General features: G+C 44.8%; 1 protein-coding gene across 1 annotated transcript in view; it reads right to left on the bottom strand.

Annotated features, from left to right (window-relative positions):
• APBB1 (amyloid beta precursor protein binding family B member 1) overlaps window positions 1-17179 on the bottom strand; it is a 218342-nt gene extending 201163 nt beyond the window's left edge. The window contains exon 1 of the mRNA XM_029601910.1: window positions 17063-17179. The gene's annotated coding sequence lies outside the window, so the exon portion shown is untranslated. The remainder of the gene's footprint in view (window positions 1-17062) is intronic.
• Window positions 17180-17777: the final 598 nt, after the last annotated feature.

Below are 17777 nucleotides of genomic sequence, written 5' to 3'. Positions count from 1 at the left end.
GACTCATCACCCCTGAAAACCATCTCCGGAACTGGTATCTCCCTAACATCCTCATTAGTAAACAATGAAGCAAAGAATTCATTTTGTCTTTCTGCAATGGCCTTATCTTCCCTAAGAGCCCCTTTAACCCTTCGATCATCTAATGGTCCAACTGACTCCCTCACAGATTTCTTGCTTTGGATATATTTTAAAAAGTTTTTATTATGAGTTTTTGCCTCTATTGCCAACTTCATTTCAAATTCTCTCTTCACCTGTCTTATCAATGTTTTACACTTAACTTGACAATGCTTATGTTTTATCCTATTTTCTTCAGATGGATCCTTCTTCCAATTTTTGAAGGATTTTATTTTGGCTAAAATAGCTTCTTTCACCTCACCTTTTAACCATGACTGTAATCGTTTTGCCTTCCTCCCACCTTTCTTAATGTGTGGAATACATATGGACTGCGCCTCTAGGATTGTATTTTTAAACAATGTCCAAGCCTGTTGAACACTTTTAACCTTTGCAGCTGCACCTTTCAGTTTTTTTCTGACTATTTTCCTCATTTTATCAAAGTTTCCTTTTTGAAAGTTTGGTGTTAGAGCTGCAGATTTATTTATTGTCCCCCTTCCAGTTATTAGTTTAAATCTGATCATGTTATGATCACTGTTGCCAAGTGGCCTCACCACTGTTACCTCTCTCACCAAATCCTGCATTCCACTAAGAATTAAATCTAAAATAGCTCCCTCTCTTGTTGGTTCCTGAACCAATTGCTCCATAAAGCAATCATTTATTACATCCAGGAACTTTATGTCTCTAGCAAGTCCTGATGTTACATTTACCCAGTCAATATTGGGGTAATTGAAATCTCCAAAATCAACAGAAGCCAACCTTGCACATAAGCAAGTACTCACATAAACATGGTGCAGGACAAAACATCTAGTTCCATTGAAACTTCAAATATTTTTTATTGTAACGTCAATCATTCAAAGTTCATTTAGTTGAGGCAACTCCATTCCAGGTAATCAAGCGAAACAACAATTAAAGTCCCCCGACACGGTCCGTGTTTCGGGTAAGCTGCATCAGGAGGGACCACAGCGAAAGTTTAATCTATAATAAAATAACATACAAGTGCGTGATGTATGTTATTTTATTATAGATTAAACTTTCGCTGTGGTCCCTCCTGATGCAGCTTACCCGAAACACGGACCGTGTCGGGGGACTTTAATTGTTGTTTCGCTTGATTACCTGGAATGGAGTTGCCTCAACTAAATGAACTTTGAATGATTGACGTTACAATAAAAAATATTTGAAGTTTCAATGGAACTAGATGTTTTGTCCTGCACCATGTTTATGTGGGTAATTGAAATCTCCCATTATTATTGCACTGCCAAATTGGTTTGCTTCCCTGATTTCTCTTAGCATTTCATCATCTGTCTGACCATTTTGTCCAGGTGGACAGTAGTATACTCCTATCACTATACTCTTACCCAACACACATGGGATTTCTACCCATATAGATTCTACTGAGCATTTAGACTCTTGTATGATCTTTATCCTGTTAGACTCTATAACTTCCCAGACATAAAGTGCCACACCCCCAAGTTGATCCTCCCTCTCATTGCGATATAATTTGTACCCTGATATAGCACTATCCCATTGGTTATCCTCCTTCCACCAAGTCTAATCATAGAAACTCTTACGATCGACCACTTGTTACATGATTGATCCCAATCGCTAATATGTTAAATTTCATTTTATAATGATGTATTTCTTAATGTTCTAGGTTATTTAATCTAAGTTAATTTATTTTATCCCAGTTCCTCGTTTTTCTTTGTTCTCTGTAAGACAAACATGTTAAGTCTTTTCAATGTTATATGTAAACCGAAGTTATTAGTAACATTGTTACCAGAACCTTGGTATATAAAAACGTTAAATAAAATAAAAATAAATAAATAAAAGTCTCTGTGATGCCAATTATGTCACTCTCATCATTTGCTGCTATACACTCTAACTCTCCCATCTTACTTCTTAGACTTCTGGCATTGGCATACAGACATTTCAAAGTGTGTTTTTTGTTTTAACAACCTGCTTTTCAGTTGTTTGGGATAATTCAGAAATCATTAGCTTCGGTGATTTTTTACATATAGGCATATAGACTATGTTTGCTTTTAATGGAACCTCTCTGTTGGGATTCCCTAAGTCTCCTGTTTCATTTGTATCCTTCAAGGATACATTTCTCCGAACCATGCACTTCTGAGTGACTGTCGGCTTTGCCCCTTGTTCTAGTTTAAAAGCTGCTCTATCTCCTTTTTGAAAGTTAGTGCCAGCAGCTTGGTTCCACTCTGGTTAAGGTGGAGCCCATCCTTTCGGAAAAGTCTCCCCTTTCCCCAAAGATTTCCCCAGTTCCTTACAAAGCTGAATCCCTCTTCCCTGCACCATTGTCTCATCCATGCATTGAAACTCTGGAGCTCTGCCTGCCTCTGGGGACCTGCATGTGGAACAGGAAGCATTTCAGAGAATGCCACCCTGGAGGTTCTGGATTTCAGCTTCCTACCTAAAATCCTAAATTTGGCTTCCAGAACCTCTCTCCCACATTTTCCTATGTCGTTGGTGCCCACATGTACCACGACAGCTGGCTCCTCCCCAGCACTGTCTATAATCCTATCTAGGTGACACGTGAGGTCTGCCACCTTTGCACCAGGCAGGCAAGTTACCAGGCGGTCCTCACATCCACCAGCCACCCTGCTATCTACATTTCTAATAATTAAATCACCAACTATGATGGCTGGCCTAACCCTTCTCTCCTGGGCAGTAGCCCTGGGAGAATTGCCCTCAGTGCGAGAGGACAATAAATCACCTGGAGAGGAGATCCTTGCTACAAGATCACTTCCTGCTACACAAGGGTGATGTTCTCCTACTATGTCCCTAGTCTCATCTATATACCTCTCTGTCTCCCTCAGCTCCTCCAAGTCTGCTACTCTAGCCTCCAGAGATCGGACTTGTTCCCTGAGATCCAGGAGCTCTTTGCACCGAGTGCACACATACAATCTCTCACTGGCGGGTAAAAAATCATACATGTGACACTCAATGCAAAAGACTGGAAAGCTCCCCTCTTGCTGCTGGACTGCTGCTTTCATCTTAGTTTTATTGAGTTACTAGTTATGTTTAGGATACTAAGGGAGTTGGAATGAGAGTACTTTAAATTTACAGGTGAATTTACTAATTAATCAGCTAGTGTCCTACAAGGGGATGATTAAACTTTCAATAAGGGCTGGTACAATAGTATGATTTAGATAAGACCTTGATTGATTTTTAATGAGAAAGTGTCTCGTGCCTAAAAATCAAGGGTTGAGTGGGTGGGAATACAGACACTAGAATTAACTATCTCTGGCTTATTACCTCAGACACACACAAACTCTAAATAATATATCCCTTAATTTCACCTTTCACCAAACTTTTATAAGCCCAAAAATTTCAGAAAGCTATACTTACCAATCTCTTTAACCACCGTTAAATTAAGGGTTTGAGATCCTCTACTCCCTTTATGCAGAATTCTATCAGGCCTCAGTCTAACACATTTTATCTATGCCGGTGATGTTCAAATTTGAATACCGATCCAAAAGTCCATTGACCAAACACTTAAGCTCTGGGACATATACAAATCCGCCATTGAAAAGGTATTAACCCAAATGAATCTTTCCCTAAATACTAAAAAAACTGAAATCCTATACATCTCACCTAAATTAAGCAAGACAAAAGAGTTTGAAATTCAAGAAGTGGCCAAAAACTACCCCATCTCCCTAGAAGTACGAGATCTAGGGATTCTTATAGATTGCGAATTCTCCATGAAATCCTGCGTTAAAAAAAATCATAAGTGATGGTTACTTCAAATTAAACAAACTCAAAAGATTAAAACCCCTCCTATTCCCAAAAGACTTTAGAACTGTCATACAGACACTTGTCTTATCAAGATTAGACTACTGTAACTCACTATTCTTAGGTCTTCCCGCAAATATTACAAGACCATTGCAACTTCTGCAGAATTCTGCAGCTAGACTCTTGACAGGTGCTAGAAGATCCGAACATATCACCCCAATATTAAAAGAACTTCACTGGCTGCCGGTCAAATTCAGGGTCCAGCATAAAATCTTATCACTAATTCACAAAACCCTGTACAATGAAAAAATTGAATGGCTAACCTCTTCACGTCACTTCCACACCCCCTCAAGAATCACCAGATCAACCGAACAGGGATGCTGCCAATTCCTTCCCTCAAAATTGCCCACCTAAATAAAGTAAGAGAAAGAACTCTCTCTATTGCTGGACCCCTTCTATGGAACTCTATTCCACAGGAATTACGACTAGAAGCTGACATCAAATTATTTTAAAAGGGGATTAAAAACTCAAAAGCCCCAGCAGTTGACAATCTGGAAGCTTCTTGCACAATGGTTGGCTCTTTTATGGATTGGGGGTACTTGTCTATATATTCTTGGGACCTACAGGAATCCTTTGTAAGTGGCAATCTATTTCTACCTCCTCGGGACTCCTCATTCTCAGCATGACTGCATACACTACCATTTACTCGTTGCTCCCACGCCCTATGCATCCAGAAATTAGTTACGCATTGTTATTATAATGTGCCACATTGCCAATGCCACTGACCATAGACTTAAGAGTTTCTTCATATAGCGGAGGGGAGGGTAAGATATTAGGGTTGGGTTTAGTAAGTAGCAAAGAGGGAACATGTAATGATATGCTCTCATCCTTCTGTTTGTTGTATACTCTGACGCACTGCTGAGTGTGTCCTTGTTTATTGTACATGCACTTTTTAGCTTGTTGTTTTTTGTTCCATAAGTATTGTTATACCACTGAAATCTCAATAAAATATAAATAATAAAAAAAGGGGGGGGATTAAAACCTGGCTTTTTAAACAAGCCTACCAAGAGCTGTTAGCATAACTATCTCACTCTCCTGATTTTATACCAAGGTAATGTATATTTTTATTTTTATTATACTATCTCTACCCTAACTATACTACCTCTCTAAGTGTTTAAATTTTGATTATTTAGCCTATTTAGTTTACTATGTTAATTATTTATATTATGAAACAATGTATTTACTTCCTTTCTTCTTTAGAAATGCAAATAATTTTAAATGATTAATTGCTAACTACGGTAAACCGATTTGATATGCTTGCATGAAAAGTCGGTATATAAAAATTATTAAATAAATAAATAGAAAATAAATAAAGTACAGGCCTTTCAAAACCTGACCCCCTTTGAAATTAGCCTCTGGGGCACCCCATTCAAGATCAATTAATTCTTGACTGGTTTCCATCAAGGGGGAAAAAAAACAAGAGGCCTTTCGCAAGGAAACCAAAATGGGATCTTTCTTCAGCTCAGTCACAGCATCTACTCCAGGAATTCCGAGCATTCTCAAGGAATGGGAAACCAGAGCTGGCAGTTCATCTGTATGAAAGAACCATAGCATAGTTCTATACAGTTTTAATCCTGGAGGAATTTCACCATCCTCAAGGGAGTCAGGATCAGTGTTATCAGCCATGTCATCCAGGCCTCCACTGTGAAATCCCGTTGCCACACTCCGATGCTTAACAGTACGATTATTATAGAGGGCTGAAGCTTGCACCTGGAGAAAGGATTGCAATCCCTTTAAAAACTACCCACGAAAAGGTAGAAGCATCCAATCCAGGAGGTACTTGAGGCGTACGGATTGAGCTACCATCCCCTGCTGGGAACCAGTTAGAGTAGTTCCAAAATCAGGCACCCCCACCTGAGCCTTCTGTACCCAGTCCTATATCCGGCTGGGAAGAACCAGGCCTAGCAAAATCAGAAGGCGGCAATTCTCCCTGAGCCTCCAAACAGCGCTGGCACAAGTTAGCTGAGATGCCCAAATATGACGGGCAGCATAGAGAGAAAGGTGCTTAGGCTTCTTGAGCGTAGGTGCCATTATAACAGATAGTGCACTTTAAGCAGTGGCCGTAGGTTTGCATCTAGCTGGGTATTTTTTTTTCTTTTTGTACATCCAAAAACACTAGGCGTCCAAAACTTAGGTGTCTCAAACCTAGGAGTCCCAATGCTTTAGGCGTCCAAAACCAAGCACCGTAAAAACAATTTAAGCGCACAATTTAACCTGTGTGCACAGGTAAGTGCGCGGCCACTTAAGGCACCACGTAACTTAGACACACGGAATACAAAGCCCAACTAAGCATTGAAAAACTGGACGCACAACCTAGACGCAAAGCTGGATGCCAAGCCGAACCAACAATCCTGTAGAGGAGAGCCTAAGAAAAGCATGCAAAATGCCGTTGCGGCCTACCATGCAGCGAAAAAGCCTCAGAGCGGGGCCTAGCCTACAGAGGTTGCTCAACCCACCAGGCAGAAAGCCCTATGCTACAAAAGCCTCCCTTTATGTCTCTGTAAATATATATTTTATTTGGGGTTTTTTTAAACTTATATGAACTCAGCCTTACCTGGCTGAGTACATAGATAGTACTCCTGCCACCACTCCTCTCAGTTTCCCCCTGCCCTTTCATCCACCCTTTACTCCCTTCGCCCAACCCATCCCCTTCTTCTCTAGCCACCCTTGATCCCTGGGCCACCCGGCCTCCACCCTCTCCCCTGTACTCCTCCCTCCCCCTACACCCATAGTTTCCCACTATTTAAGTTATATCCTAGTGAATACCGCCGCCCAATCAATACGGCCGGATGTCCAATACTTCCTTAGTACTACTTAAGTTAACAGTACCTGTACATTTTCCCACTGTACATAGTCTCCCTCTATTCTATTTTATCTTTGTTTATATATTCATCTAGATATGCTCTTTCCCCTCCCGCTCCCCAGCCCCCCTTTCCCACTCCCCCCTATCCTCCTTCCCTCCCTACGGCCTTCCTCCCCCTTTTGTTATTGCTCCATTTTGGTTCATTTTGTATTTCTGACTCCTGTTTCTGCTATTCAATGTTATTTTTTATCTTGTTATATTATATTATTATATTGTTTATATTGTTTTATTGTATTTCCCGCCTGAGTTCTTTGTAAACCGGCATGATGTGTTTCACGAATGTCGGTAAATAAAAGTTAATAAATAAATAAATAAATAAATAAATAAATAGATGGTCTCCGGCTGCAGGTGGAGAGGGTATGAGCCGTCACTGCCGCACTCGGCTTCCTGCACCCGCTGCCTTTCAGCCGCTTAAGCAGCTAAGTCCACGCCAGCTGAGAAACAGCTACTGGACCAAGGCACTCATCTGAGAGACCAGGGAAATCACCTCAGGAATTCTCAACTGGAGGAAGGACTTTTTGGTATTACCGCAGGAGAGCGGGGCTTTTACTTTTCCTTATAAAATTCTCCTTTTAGAATCTGAAGCAATCCCCAGTAGGGAGATGCACGTCCAACATTTGCTGGAGACAGAGAATACTGGCAGGCTGATGTCACTGCAGGAGTTATATATACTGTGAGGTCAGCTTTCCTCCGTCTCCAGCTGCTGGCAGAGGTGCACAACCCACTTATTCTGGATTCATCTGACTGGATGCTAAGAAATGCAACTTTGTACCTGAGGCAAAGGAGTATGAAGTGACTTGCTCAAAGTCACAAGGAATGTCAGCAAGATTTGAACCCTGGCTTCTTAGCACATTGCTCCAACCACTAGGCCAGTGCTTCCCAACCCAGACCTTGGGACATACCTTGCCAGTCAGTTTTATAGGATATGCATGAGGTAGACCTGCATGCACTGTTTCTATTGAATGCAAATCTATCTCATGATTGACTAGATGTGTCCTGAGTACTGAATTGAGGACCACTAAACTAGGCTACTTCTCCACATATTAAAACATATTACATCGCTAGGACGCAGGTGATTACCTACCTGAACATTAGAAATATTTTCCATATTAGTAAGAAGCCCTGTACTGGTCTTGTATTATCCCATCCCTTGTGGGTTCTGATATTGACAATTTCAGAGCACCCTGGATCTCTCCAATTCTGATTCAGCATATCAACACCACCTCCCTCTTCACTGCAGTCTTGTGTAATCCTAACGAAATCTCTACCAACTTCTCGGCTTGTGCTGGAGGTCTGCAGATTACACCAGTTTAAGTGGAAGCATCATTTCCATTTTCCAGGATATCCCACAGCATCCTCCTCTGTGTTTCCCTTGCTTAATAATTTTTCTAAAATGTTACTCCTCCCCACTTTTTGCCTGCTGTGTCCTTCCTGAACAGACTACAGCCTCATATGGAAATATCCCAATCAAGAAAGTAACTCACTGTGAAAGCCCACACACAGGATGCACCAAACCTCATCCAGCAATATTCACTTCTGCCTCATCCATTAGGGCCTCCGGGTCTGGCATTTTAGTATTTATTTATTTAATATTTATGAATCGCTTTACTGACTTACAAAAATTGCCCAAAGCAATGTACAATATTAATACATTCAACAATTCCATTAGCAACACATACATTAAAATAAAACCAAAATCAAACAACAAGTAAAATAAAAATAAAATGAATAATATAAGCTACCAAAATATCCATTGTCTAAACTTCTCTTTACTCAGTCAACACGTCATATGTTAAAGGATTGGGTCAAAAACCATTTTTTCCTAAACTGTTTCAAATCCACTTAATCTCTCAAGTCAAGGGGAAGCTCATTCCAGAAAACTGGAACACTGCCTCCTAATGATCTTTTCAGCTATTTTTATAATAGGCAGACTATTTATTTACTTTATTTATTTAGATTTATTTTTTTTTAATTTTATTTGCAGAGATACTCGGGTTTTGAATTTCAAAAAAAATACGGACTTTGTTGAAATGGGGATGTACCTGGAGGAAGAACTGGAAGACTAGGAGAAAAAGAGAGATGTGGAACAGTGGGGCCAAACTAAAAGGAGCAATTACCAAGGCAACAAATCAGTATGTTAAAAAAATAAACAAGAGTAAGAGAAATAAGAAACCGATCTGGTTCTCTAAGGAGGTGGCTGATAAAATAAAAGCAAAGAAAACAGCATTTGAGAAATATAAAGGATCCAAAAATGAGGAACAGAGGGAAGAATACCTGGTGAAACTGAGGGAGGAAAGCAAAAAGTCAGGTGGAAGAAAGGATGGACAAAGAGGTAAAGCGAGGTGACAAAACATTTTTCAGATACATCAGAGAAAGAAGAAAGGTCTGAAGTGGTATAAGTGAAACTGAAAGGAGACAAAGATCAATGTGTGGAGAGAGACGAAGAAATGGCAGAAATATTAAACAAATACTTCAGTTCTGTGTTCACTAAAGAGGACCCTGGAGAAGGACCATCGCTAGTTAACAAGAAACTGGAGGGGAGTGGAGTAGATGTAACTCCATTTACAGTAGAAAATGTATGGGAAGAGCTGGGGAAACTGAAAGTGGACAAAGCCCTGGGGCCTGATGAGGCTCATCCCAGGATACTGAGGGAGCTCAGAGATGTGCTGGCGGCTCCGCTGTGTGACCTGTTCAATAGATCCCTGGAAAGTGGACAAAGCCCTGGGGCCTGATGAGGCTCATCCCAGGATACTGAGGGAGCTCAGAGATGTCCTGGCGGCTCCGCTGTGTGACCTGTTCAATAGATCCCTAGAAACGGGAGTGGTGCCGAGAGATTGGAGAAGAGCGGTGGTGGTCCCGCTTCACAAGAGTGGGAGCAGAGAGGAGGCTGGTAACTACAGGCCGGTTAGCCTCACCTCGGTGGTGGGAAAATTAATGGAGACTCTGCTGAAAGAAAGGATAGTGAACTATCTACAGGCAGGAGAATTGCTGGACCCGACGCAACATGGATTTACTAGGGAAAGGTCCTGTCGGACAAATCCCAATGTTTTTTTGATTGGGTGACTAAACAATTGGATCAGGGAAGAGCGCTCAATGTGATTTAACTGGATTTCAGGAAAGCTTTTGCTTCGGTCCCGCTTGTGAATAAAATGAGAAGCTTGGGATTGAGTGCCAAGGTGGTGGCCTCTATTACAAATTGGTTGACGGACAGAAGACAATGTGTGATGGTAAATGAACCTACTCTGTGTTAAGCGACCGGTCCTATTCAATATCTTTTTGAGCGACATTGCAGAAGGGATAGAAGATAAGGTTTGTCTTTTTGCAGATAATGCTAAGATCTGCCTCAGAGTGGACACACTGGAAGGAGCAGAGAGAATGAGACGTAATTTAAGGAAGCTTGAACAGTGGTCAAAGATATGGCAGCTGGGATTCAGTGCCAAGAAGTGCAGAGTCCTGCATCTGGGGTGCAGTTATCCAAAAGGGCCGTATGTGACGGAGGGAGGAGGGAAGGGCTGATGTGCACGGAGTAATAGAGGGACCCTGGAGTGATAGTGTCTAGCGATGTGAAGTCGGTGAAGCAATGTGACAAGGCAATAGCTAAAGCCAGAAGAATGCTGGGCTGCATAGAGAGAGGAATATCGAGTAAGAAAAGGGAAGTGATGATCCCCTTGTACAGGTCCTTGGTGAGGCCTCACCTGGAGTACTGTGTTCAGTTCTGGAGACCGTATCTCCGAAGGGACAGAGACAGGATGGAGGCGGTCCAGAGAAGGGTGACAAAATGGTGGGGGTCTCCATCAAATGACTTATGAGGAGAGGCTGAAGGACCTAAATATGTACACCCTGGAGGAAAGGAGGTGCAGAGGAGGTAAGAGAGACTTTCAGATACCTGAAAGGTTTTAATGATGGACAAACGTCAAACCTTTTCCACTGGATATAAAATAGAACTAGGGGTCATGAAATGAAACTCCAGGGAGGACGATTCAGAACTAATGTCAGGAAATATTTCTTTAATTATGTATATTAATTTCCGCTAGGATAAGACAAAAAATCCCAAAATCTATTCCTGACAAAATCTCACCCTATGGTGTGTTTATTTATTTATTATTATTTTATTTTTAATTTTTATATACCGAAGTTCTTGTAGGGGCTACAAATCACTCCGGTTTACATAAAACGAAGAACTGCTCAACAGAGAGCGGAGCTTTACATGGAACCGTATAACATATGGAACAGTATAACTGGTTGACAATTTAACATAGTGCTAATTAAAGTAATAATATTTTAACTGGTAATAAATAAAGAAATATAATATTATATATAAGAAGTATAACTATTTAAAGTAGCAATAAATATAAATATAAGCAATGCCAAATATATATAAGAAATAAAGTGAATTTTTTAGCTCAAAGATAATTGTCCAGATGCAGATGCAAATTGTTTAAACAATTTTAACTTTTTTGGAAAAATTTTTAAAGTAAATTAATTAAAATTAAACTAATTAAATCAATTAAATTTTAAAAAATTAAACTAAATTTTAAAAATTAATTAAATTTAATTTTGAAAATTTTTCCAAAAAAGTTAAAATTGTTTAAACACACCATAGGGTGAGATTTTGTCAGGAATAGATTTTAGGAAATATTTCTTAACAGAGAGGGTGGTGGATGCCTGGAATGTCCTTCCAGAGGAGGGGGTGAAGACTAAAACTGTGAAAGATTTCAAAGGGGCATGGGATAAACACTGTGGATCCCTAAAGGCTGGAGGATGGAGATAAGGAAAGGAGTGCAAGGGGGTAACTTGCAGTTAACTACCCTTAACCAAAAAGCTTAACCAAAAAGCTTAACCAAAAAGCTACCCTTAACCAAAAACCAAAAATGTTAGGAGCCATGCTCTCTAACATTTAGGAAAAGACTAAAAACTTGGCTTTTCAAAAAAGCATTTCCAAGCCCTGAATAAAACTTCACGCAACAGCACAATTGGATCCAAATTCTGTCTCATATTTATTCATATTCTGTGTCATACTTAGCCTTCTGGTTACGTATGTTCCATCTCACAGTGGTGTACCGCCACATTTATTCGCATAGTCTTATTTACTCATCTTGCTAATTTTTACATTAATTGGCTGAAATGTAAATATTGCTCTGTTCTTTTCTCTCCCCCCTTCCAGTTCCAAGTTAATTTTTCCCTGTTTTATTGTAACTTTCTCACATCCTTTTTCTGATTCCCTGTATTTAAAGTTCAAGGTTTTTATTGAGAATATTGTTTACTACGCTACGTTATGCTTTTCACACTTTGTTAATTGTAAACCGGGTTGATGTGATGCCTGTCATGAAACTCGGTATAACAAAAACAATAAATAAATAAATAAATAAATAAATAAAAAGCCTTCATACTGTAGATGCAACTCCATTATTGCACTCTGCTTCAACAGCAGGGGAAAAGGGGAATTAGATTCAGACAGCTAGAAACAAGGATATTGAATCTGGGGGTCTGGTTAAACAAATAAACACAGGGGTAACTTGCTGATGCAGTAGTTACCAGCCTTAACCAGTAAGCCTGAAACTCTCGATGCAGCTCTTAACATTTCTCTCTGCTTCTATGGCAGAAGGTAACGGGGAATTGGACTCAAACAGCAAGCAATAAGGGCCCTGACTTATGGTCTGTGACACTGATAAGTTACGTGGGTGACTTGTATGGCGCAGCAAAAGCTTCCATGAGCATGCTGGGCAGACTAGATGGACCGTTGGTCCTTTTCTGCCATCATTTCTATGTTTCTATAAGAAAGAGGTAAGAATTAAGACCCCAGCTCCATTCCACTGAAAGCAAAGTGGGAAAGACTTGTGCTTATTACAGAGGTCATTTTCTACCTCACTGTGTCTCACCTCAGGCAAGAAAAATACCATCCCTGGGCCTTGGTTCTAATCCCACCGCTGCCACTAACCTTGTGTGTGACTCTGGCTAAGGCACATGACACCCGTGTCAATACTTTGGACAATTTCAGAATTACCAGAAAGCCACTTTCTGGCTCTCCACACCAGAGGTGGCTGTGTGAGGAGTTCTGTAGCTCTAGGTCAGTAACGTGCACTGCAATACTCTTTGGACAAAAGGCCCCATAACAATCTAAGCCAGATGTAGGAAGATTTGGGCAGACAAGGCACCTTCTCTACTGACATCTCTATAAGTCTATGGATTAGAGTATGCAGGATGCCCGGATCTGCTCCCTTTACTGGACAAAAGCCCTCATCTTTTCACAAATATTTATTTTAAAAGATTCCTATACCATCAGCTCCAAACGATGACAGTGGTTCACAGCAAAACACACCCAGTAAAATTCAAGTCAGAGACAGACATAAAAACATCTAAACACAAAATCACAGATCCTCCTTTCTGCTGCTAGTCTCATGGATCTCTCTCGTTTATGACTGCTCTTTAAATTCCTGCCTAAATAGCTCGGTTTTTAAGATGTCCTAAATGTATTAGTATCTGAAGTGACTCGTAACTACTCCGGCATGAAATTCTACAATGGGTGCCTAACCTCACACCAGCATGTGCCTGTCACACTGATGGAACCTCTGCAAGGCCTTTATCCTGACATCATCATGGTGTAAATAAGAACATAAGAAATATTCATAATAAAGCGCCCAGCCATGGTATTTTTTCAGAACTAATTAATCATCAGTGGCCATGGACAGGGATGTTTGAGGCCTGTGGTCCTATGAGCCTAGGAGAAAGAGAGCCGCCAGCTTTCCAAATACAGATGGTGGGGAAGAAAATGTGAAAGCATCCAGTGCAGGGAGGAAAGAAGATCAGCATCAGGCTCCGTGCCATGTGGAGCCGAGACGTACCTGGCACTGCAAGACAGAGCAAAATAAGAAGGGGAGGGGGAAGAGACTAAAAGGCTGGAGAGAATACAGAAGAGCAAGGGAGGTAAAAAAGGAAGGGCGAGGGTAAAGAAAGGAGAAAGGAAGAAAGCAGAGAATAGAGAGATATTAGAAAGCGAGGGGAAGGACTGGACAGAGAGCAGGGAGCAGTACACACTGTGAGCGCATGGTACACTAAGTCAGTGTCAGCCCCTCACTTTATCCCACGGGGAGGAGGTAGAATATTACAGTAATCACCCCAGAACACCCACTAACCCCCAACCTCCAAATCCCCCACACCATCACCACCTCTTCTCCTGCCCTGACACCCCACCACATTCCCCCCCCCCCCCCAACACCATCAGCACCTCTTCTCCCTGCCCCGACACAACCACATCTTCTCCTCCCCGACACCCCCTCCACTACCTATTCCCCAACACCATCCCCCCACACCACCATCAGCACCTCTTCTCCTCCCCAACACCCCCTCCACTACCTATTCCCCAACACCATCCCCCCACACCACCATCAGCACCTCTTCTCCTCCCCAACACCCCCTCCACTACCTATTCCCCAACACCATCCCCCCACACCACCATCAGCACCTCTTCTCTTCCCCAACACCCCCTCCACTACCTATTCCCCAACACCATCCCCCCACACCACCATCAGCACCTCTTCTCTTCCCCAACACCCCCTCCACTACCTATTCCCCAACACCATCCCCCCACACCACCATCAGCACCTCTTCTCCTCCCCAACACCCTCTCCACTACCTATTCCCCTCACCCCACCACATCCCCAACACCATCCCCCCACACCACCATCAGCACCTCTTCTCCTCCCCGACACCCCCTCAACTACCTATTCCCCAACACCATCCCCCCACACCACCATCAGCACCTCTTCTCCTCCCCACACCCCCTCAACTACCTATTCCCCAACACCATCCCCCCACACCACCTCTTCTCCTCCCCAACACCCCCTCCACTACCTATTCCCTTCACCCCAACCCATCCCCCCCACACCACCATCAGCACCTCTTCTCCTCCCCAACACCCCCTCCACTACCTATTCCCCTCACCCCAACCCATCCCCCCCACACCAGCTACTCTTCTCCCTGCCCTGACATCCCCTCCACTACCTATTCACCTCACCCCACCACACCTCCCCCCCAACACCATCCCTTCTCCCTGCCCTGACACAACCACATCTTCTCCTCCCCGACACCCCCACTACCTATTACCCTCACCCCTCCACACAACACCATCCCCCCACACCCCCCATTTCTCCCCCACACCATCCCCCCACATCTCTCCCCCACTACATCTCCCCCAACACCATCCCCCCACATCTCTCCCCCAACCCCATCCCCCCACACCTCTCCCCCAACACTATCCCCCCACACCCCAAACACTATCCCCCCACACCCCACATCTCTCCCCACTACATCTCTCCCCAACACCAACATCAGCACCTCTTCTCCTCCAACACCCCCTCCACTACCTATTCCCCTCACCCCAACACCATCCCCCAACACCATCTGCTACTCTTCCCCTGCCCCGACATCCCCTCCACTACCTATTCAACTCACCCCACCACACCTCCCCCCCAACACCATCCCTTCTCCCTGCCCTGACACAACCACATCTTCTCCTCTCCGATACCCCCACTACCTATTGCCCTTACCCCCCACCCCAACACCATCCCCCCACACCCCAAACACTATCCCCCACACCCCTCCCCCACTACATCTCTCCCCCAACCCCATCCCCCCACATCTCTCCCCCACTACATCTCTCCCCCAACCCCATCCCCCACATCTCTCCCCCAACCCCATCTCTCCCCCAACCCCATCCCCCCACATCTCTCCCCCAACCCCATCCCCCCACATCTCTCCCCCACTACATCTCTCCCCCAACCCCATCCCCCCACATCTCTCCCCCACTACATCTCTCCCCCAACCCCATCCCCCCACATCTCTCCCCCACTACATCTCTCCCCCAACCCCATCCCCCCACATCTCTCCCCCACTACATCTCTCCCCCAACCCCATCCCCCCACATCTCTCCCCCACTACATCTCTCCCCCAACCCCATCCCCCACCTCTCCCCCAACCCCATCCCCCACATCTCTCCCCCAACCCCATCCCCATCCCCCCACATCCTCAACCCCCACATCTCTCCCCCAACCCCATCCCCCCACATCCCCAACCCTATCCCCCCACATCTCCCCCCAACCCCATCCCCCCACATCATCTCTCCCCCATCCCCATCCCCCCACACCTCTCATCTCTCCCCCAACCCCATCCCCCCAATCTCTCCCCCAACACCATCCCCCACACCCCACATCCCTCCCCACTACATCTCCTCCCAACACCATCCCCCCACACCCCAAACACTATCCCCCACACCCCTCCCCCACTACATCTCTCCCCCAACCCCATCCCCCCACATCTCTCCCCCACTACATCTCTCCCCCCAACCCCATCCCCCCACATCTCTCCCCCAACCCCATCCCCCATATCTCTCCCAACCCCATCCCCCCACATCTCTCCCCCAACCCCATCCCCCACATCTCTCCCCCACTACATCTCTCCCCCAACCCCATCCCCCCACATCTCTCCCCCACTACATCTCTCCCCCAACCCCATCCCCATCTCTCCCCCCACTACATCTCTCCCCCAACCCCATCCCCCACATCTCTCCCCCACTACATCTCTCTCCCCCAACCCCATCCCCCCACATCTCTCCCCACTACATCTCTCCCCCAACCCCATCCCCCCACATCTCTCCCCACTACATCTCTCCCCCAACCCCATCCCCCCCACATCTCTCCCCCACTACATCTCTCCCCCAACCCCATCCCCCCACATCTCTCCCCCACTACATCTCTCCCCCAACCCCATCCCCCACATCTCTCCCCCAACCCCATCCCCCCACATCCCCAACCCTATCCCCCCAATCTCTCCCCCAACCCCATCCCCCCAATCTCTCCCCCAACCCCATCCCCCCAATCTCTCCCCCAACCCCATCCCCCCAATCTCTCCCCCAACCCCATAATCTCTCCCCCAACACCATCCCCCCACACCCTACATCTCTCCCCCACTACATCCCCGCACACCACCATCAGCACCTCTTCTCCCTGGCCCGACACAACCACATCTTCTCCTCCCCTACCTATTCACCACCCCCCCCCCCCCCCCCATACCAACATTACCTACCACTTACCCCTCTATTCCCCCCGCTCCCGCATCTTCCACTTCTCTTCATCCCCTTTCACCCATCCCTCCCTCCCAAGCTGCCTCTCCTCCCCCTTCTCCCATCCCTCCCGACTCAGGAGCAGAGCGCATCCCTGCCCACCCCCGGCTCGGGGCCGTTCGCTTCGCCTCCTCCCCGCGGCCCGGTTCGGTTCGGAGGGTTACCCGTGCTACGGGGGCTGCTCCGGTCCGAGCTCCCGCTCCCTCATAGGAGAACTGCCGAAGCCGGGCCCCACCGCTTCTCACTCACAACATCCGGCCCCAGCCTCACTTCCGCTGACGTCAGGACCGCCCTGCGCCGCCATCTTGGGAAGGTCACGCGAGGGCGAGGGCGCGACGTCAAACCTATGGAAACCTCTTGTTTAAATCAGCGGGAATGACTTCCACAGTCAGGGGGAGAGCCTGCGCCCCTAACCAGGAATATGCAGAGACCTCGGCAGGTAGAATCCCAGAACCAGCAATAAACAGAAACTGCAGATGCGCACCCCCAGAGCCCAAAATATACACAGCATACTGAGAAACATTAAGATATACATTCCCAGAACCTAAAGTATACAGAAAATACAGATACGCACCCCCAGAGCCCAAAATATACACAGCATACTGAGAAACACTAAGATATACATTCCCAGAACCTAAAATATACAGAAAATACATACACCCCAGAGCAAAAATATACATCATACTCAGAAACACTAAGATATACATTCCCAGAATCTAAAATATACAGAAAATACATACACCCCAGAGCCCAAAATATACACAGCATACTCAGAAACACTAAGATATACATTCCCAGAACCTAAAATATACAGAAAATACATACACCCCAGAGCCCAAAATATACACAGCATACTGAGAAACACTAAGATATACATTC

The sequence above is a fragment of the Rhinatrema bivittatum genome, chromosome 5, assembly GCF_901001135.1.
Source record: "Rhinatrema bivittatum chromosome 5, aRhiBiv1.1, whole genome shotgun sequence".
In the NCBI taxonomy this organism is placed as follows: Eukaryota; Metazoa; Chordata; class Amphibia; order Gymnophiona; family Rhinatrematidae; genus Rhinatrema; species Rhinatrema bivittatum.
The sequence above is the reverse complement of the archived record's forward strand: the minus strand, read 5'-3'. Positions and strand labels throughout refer to the sequence as shown.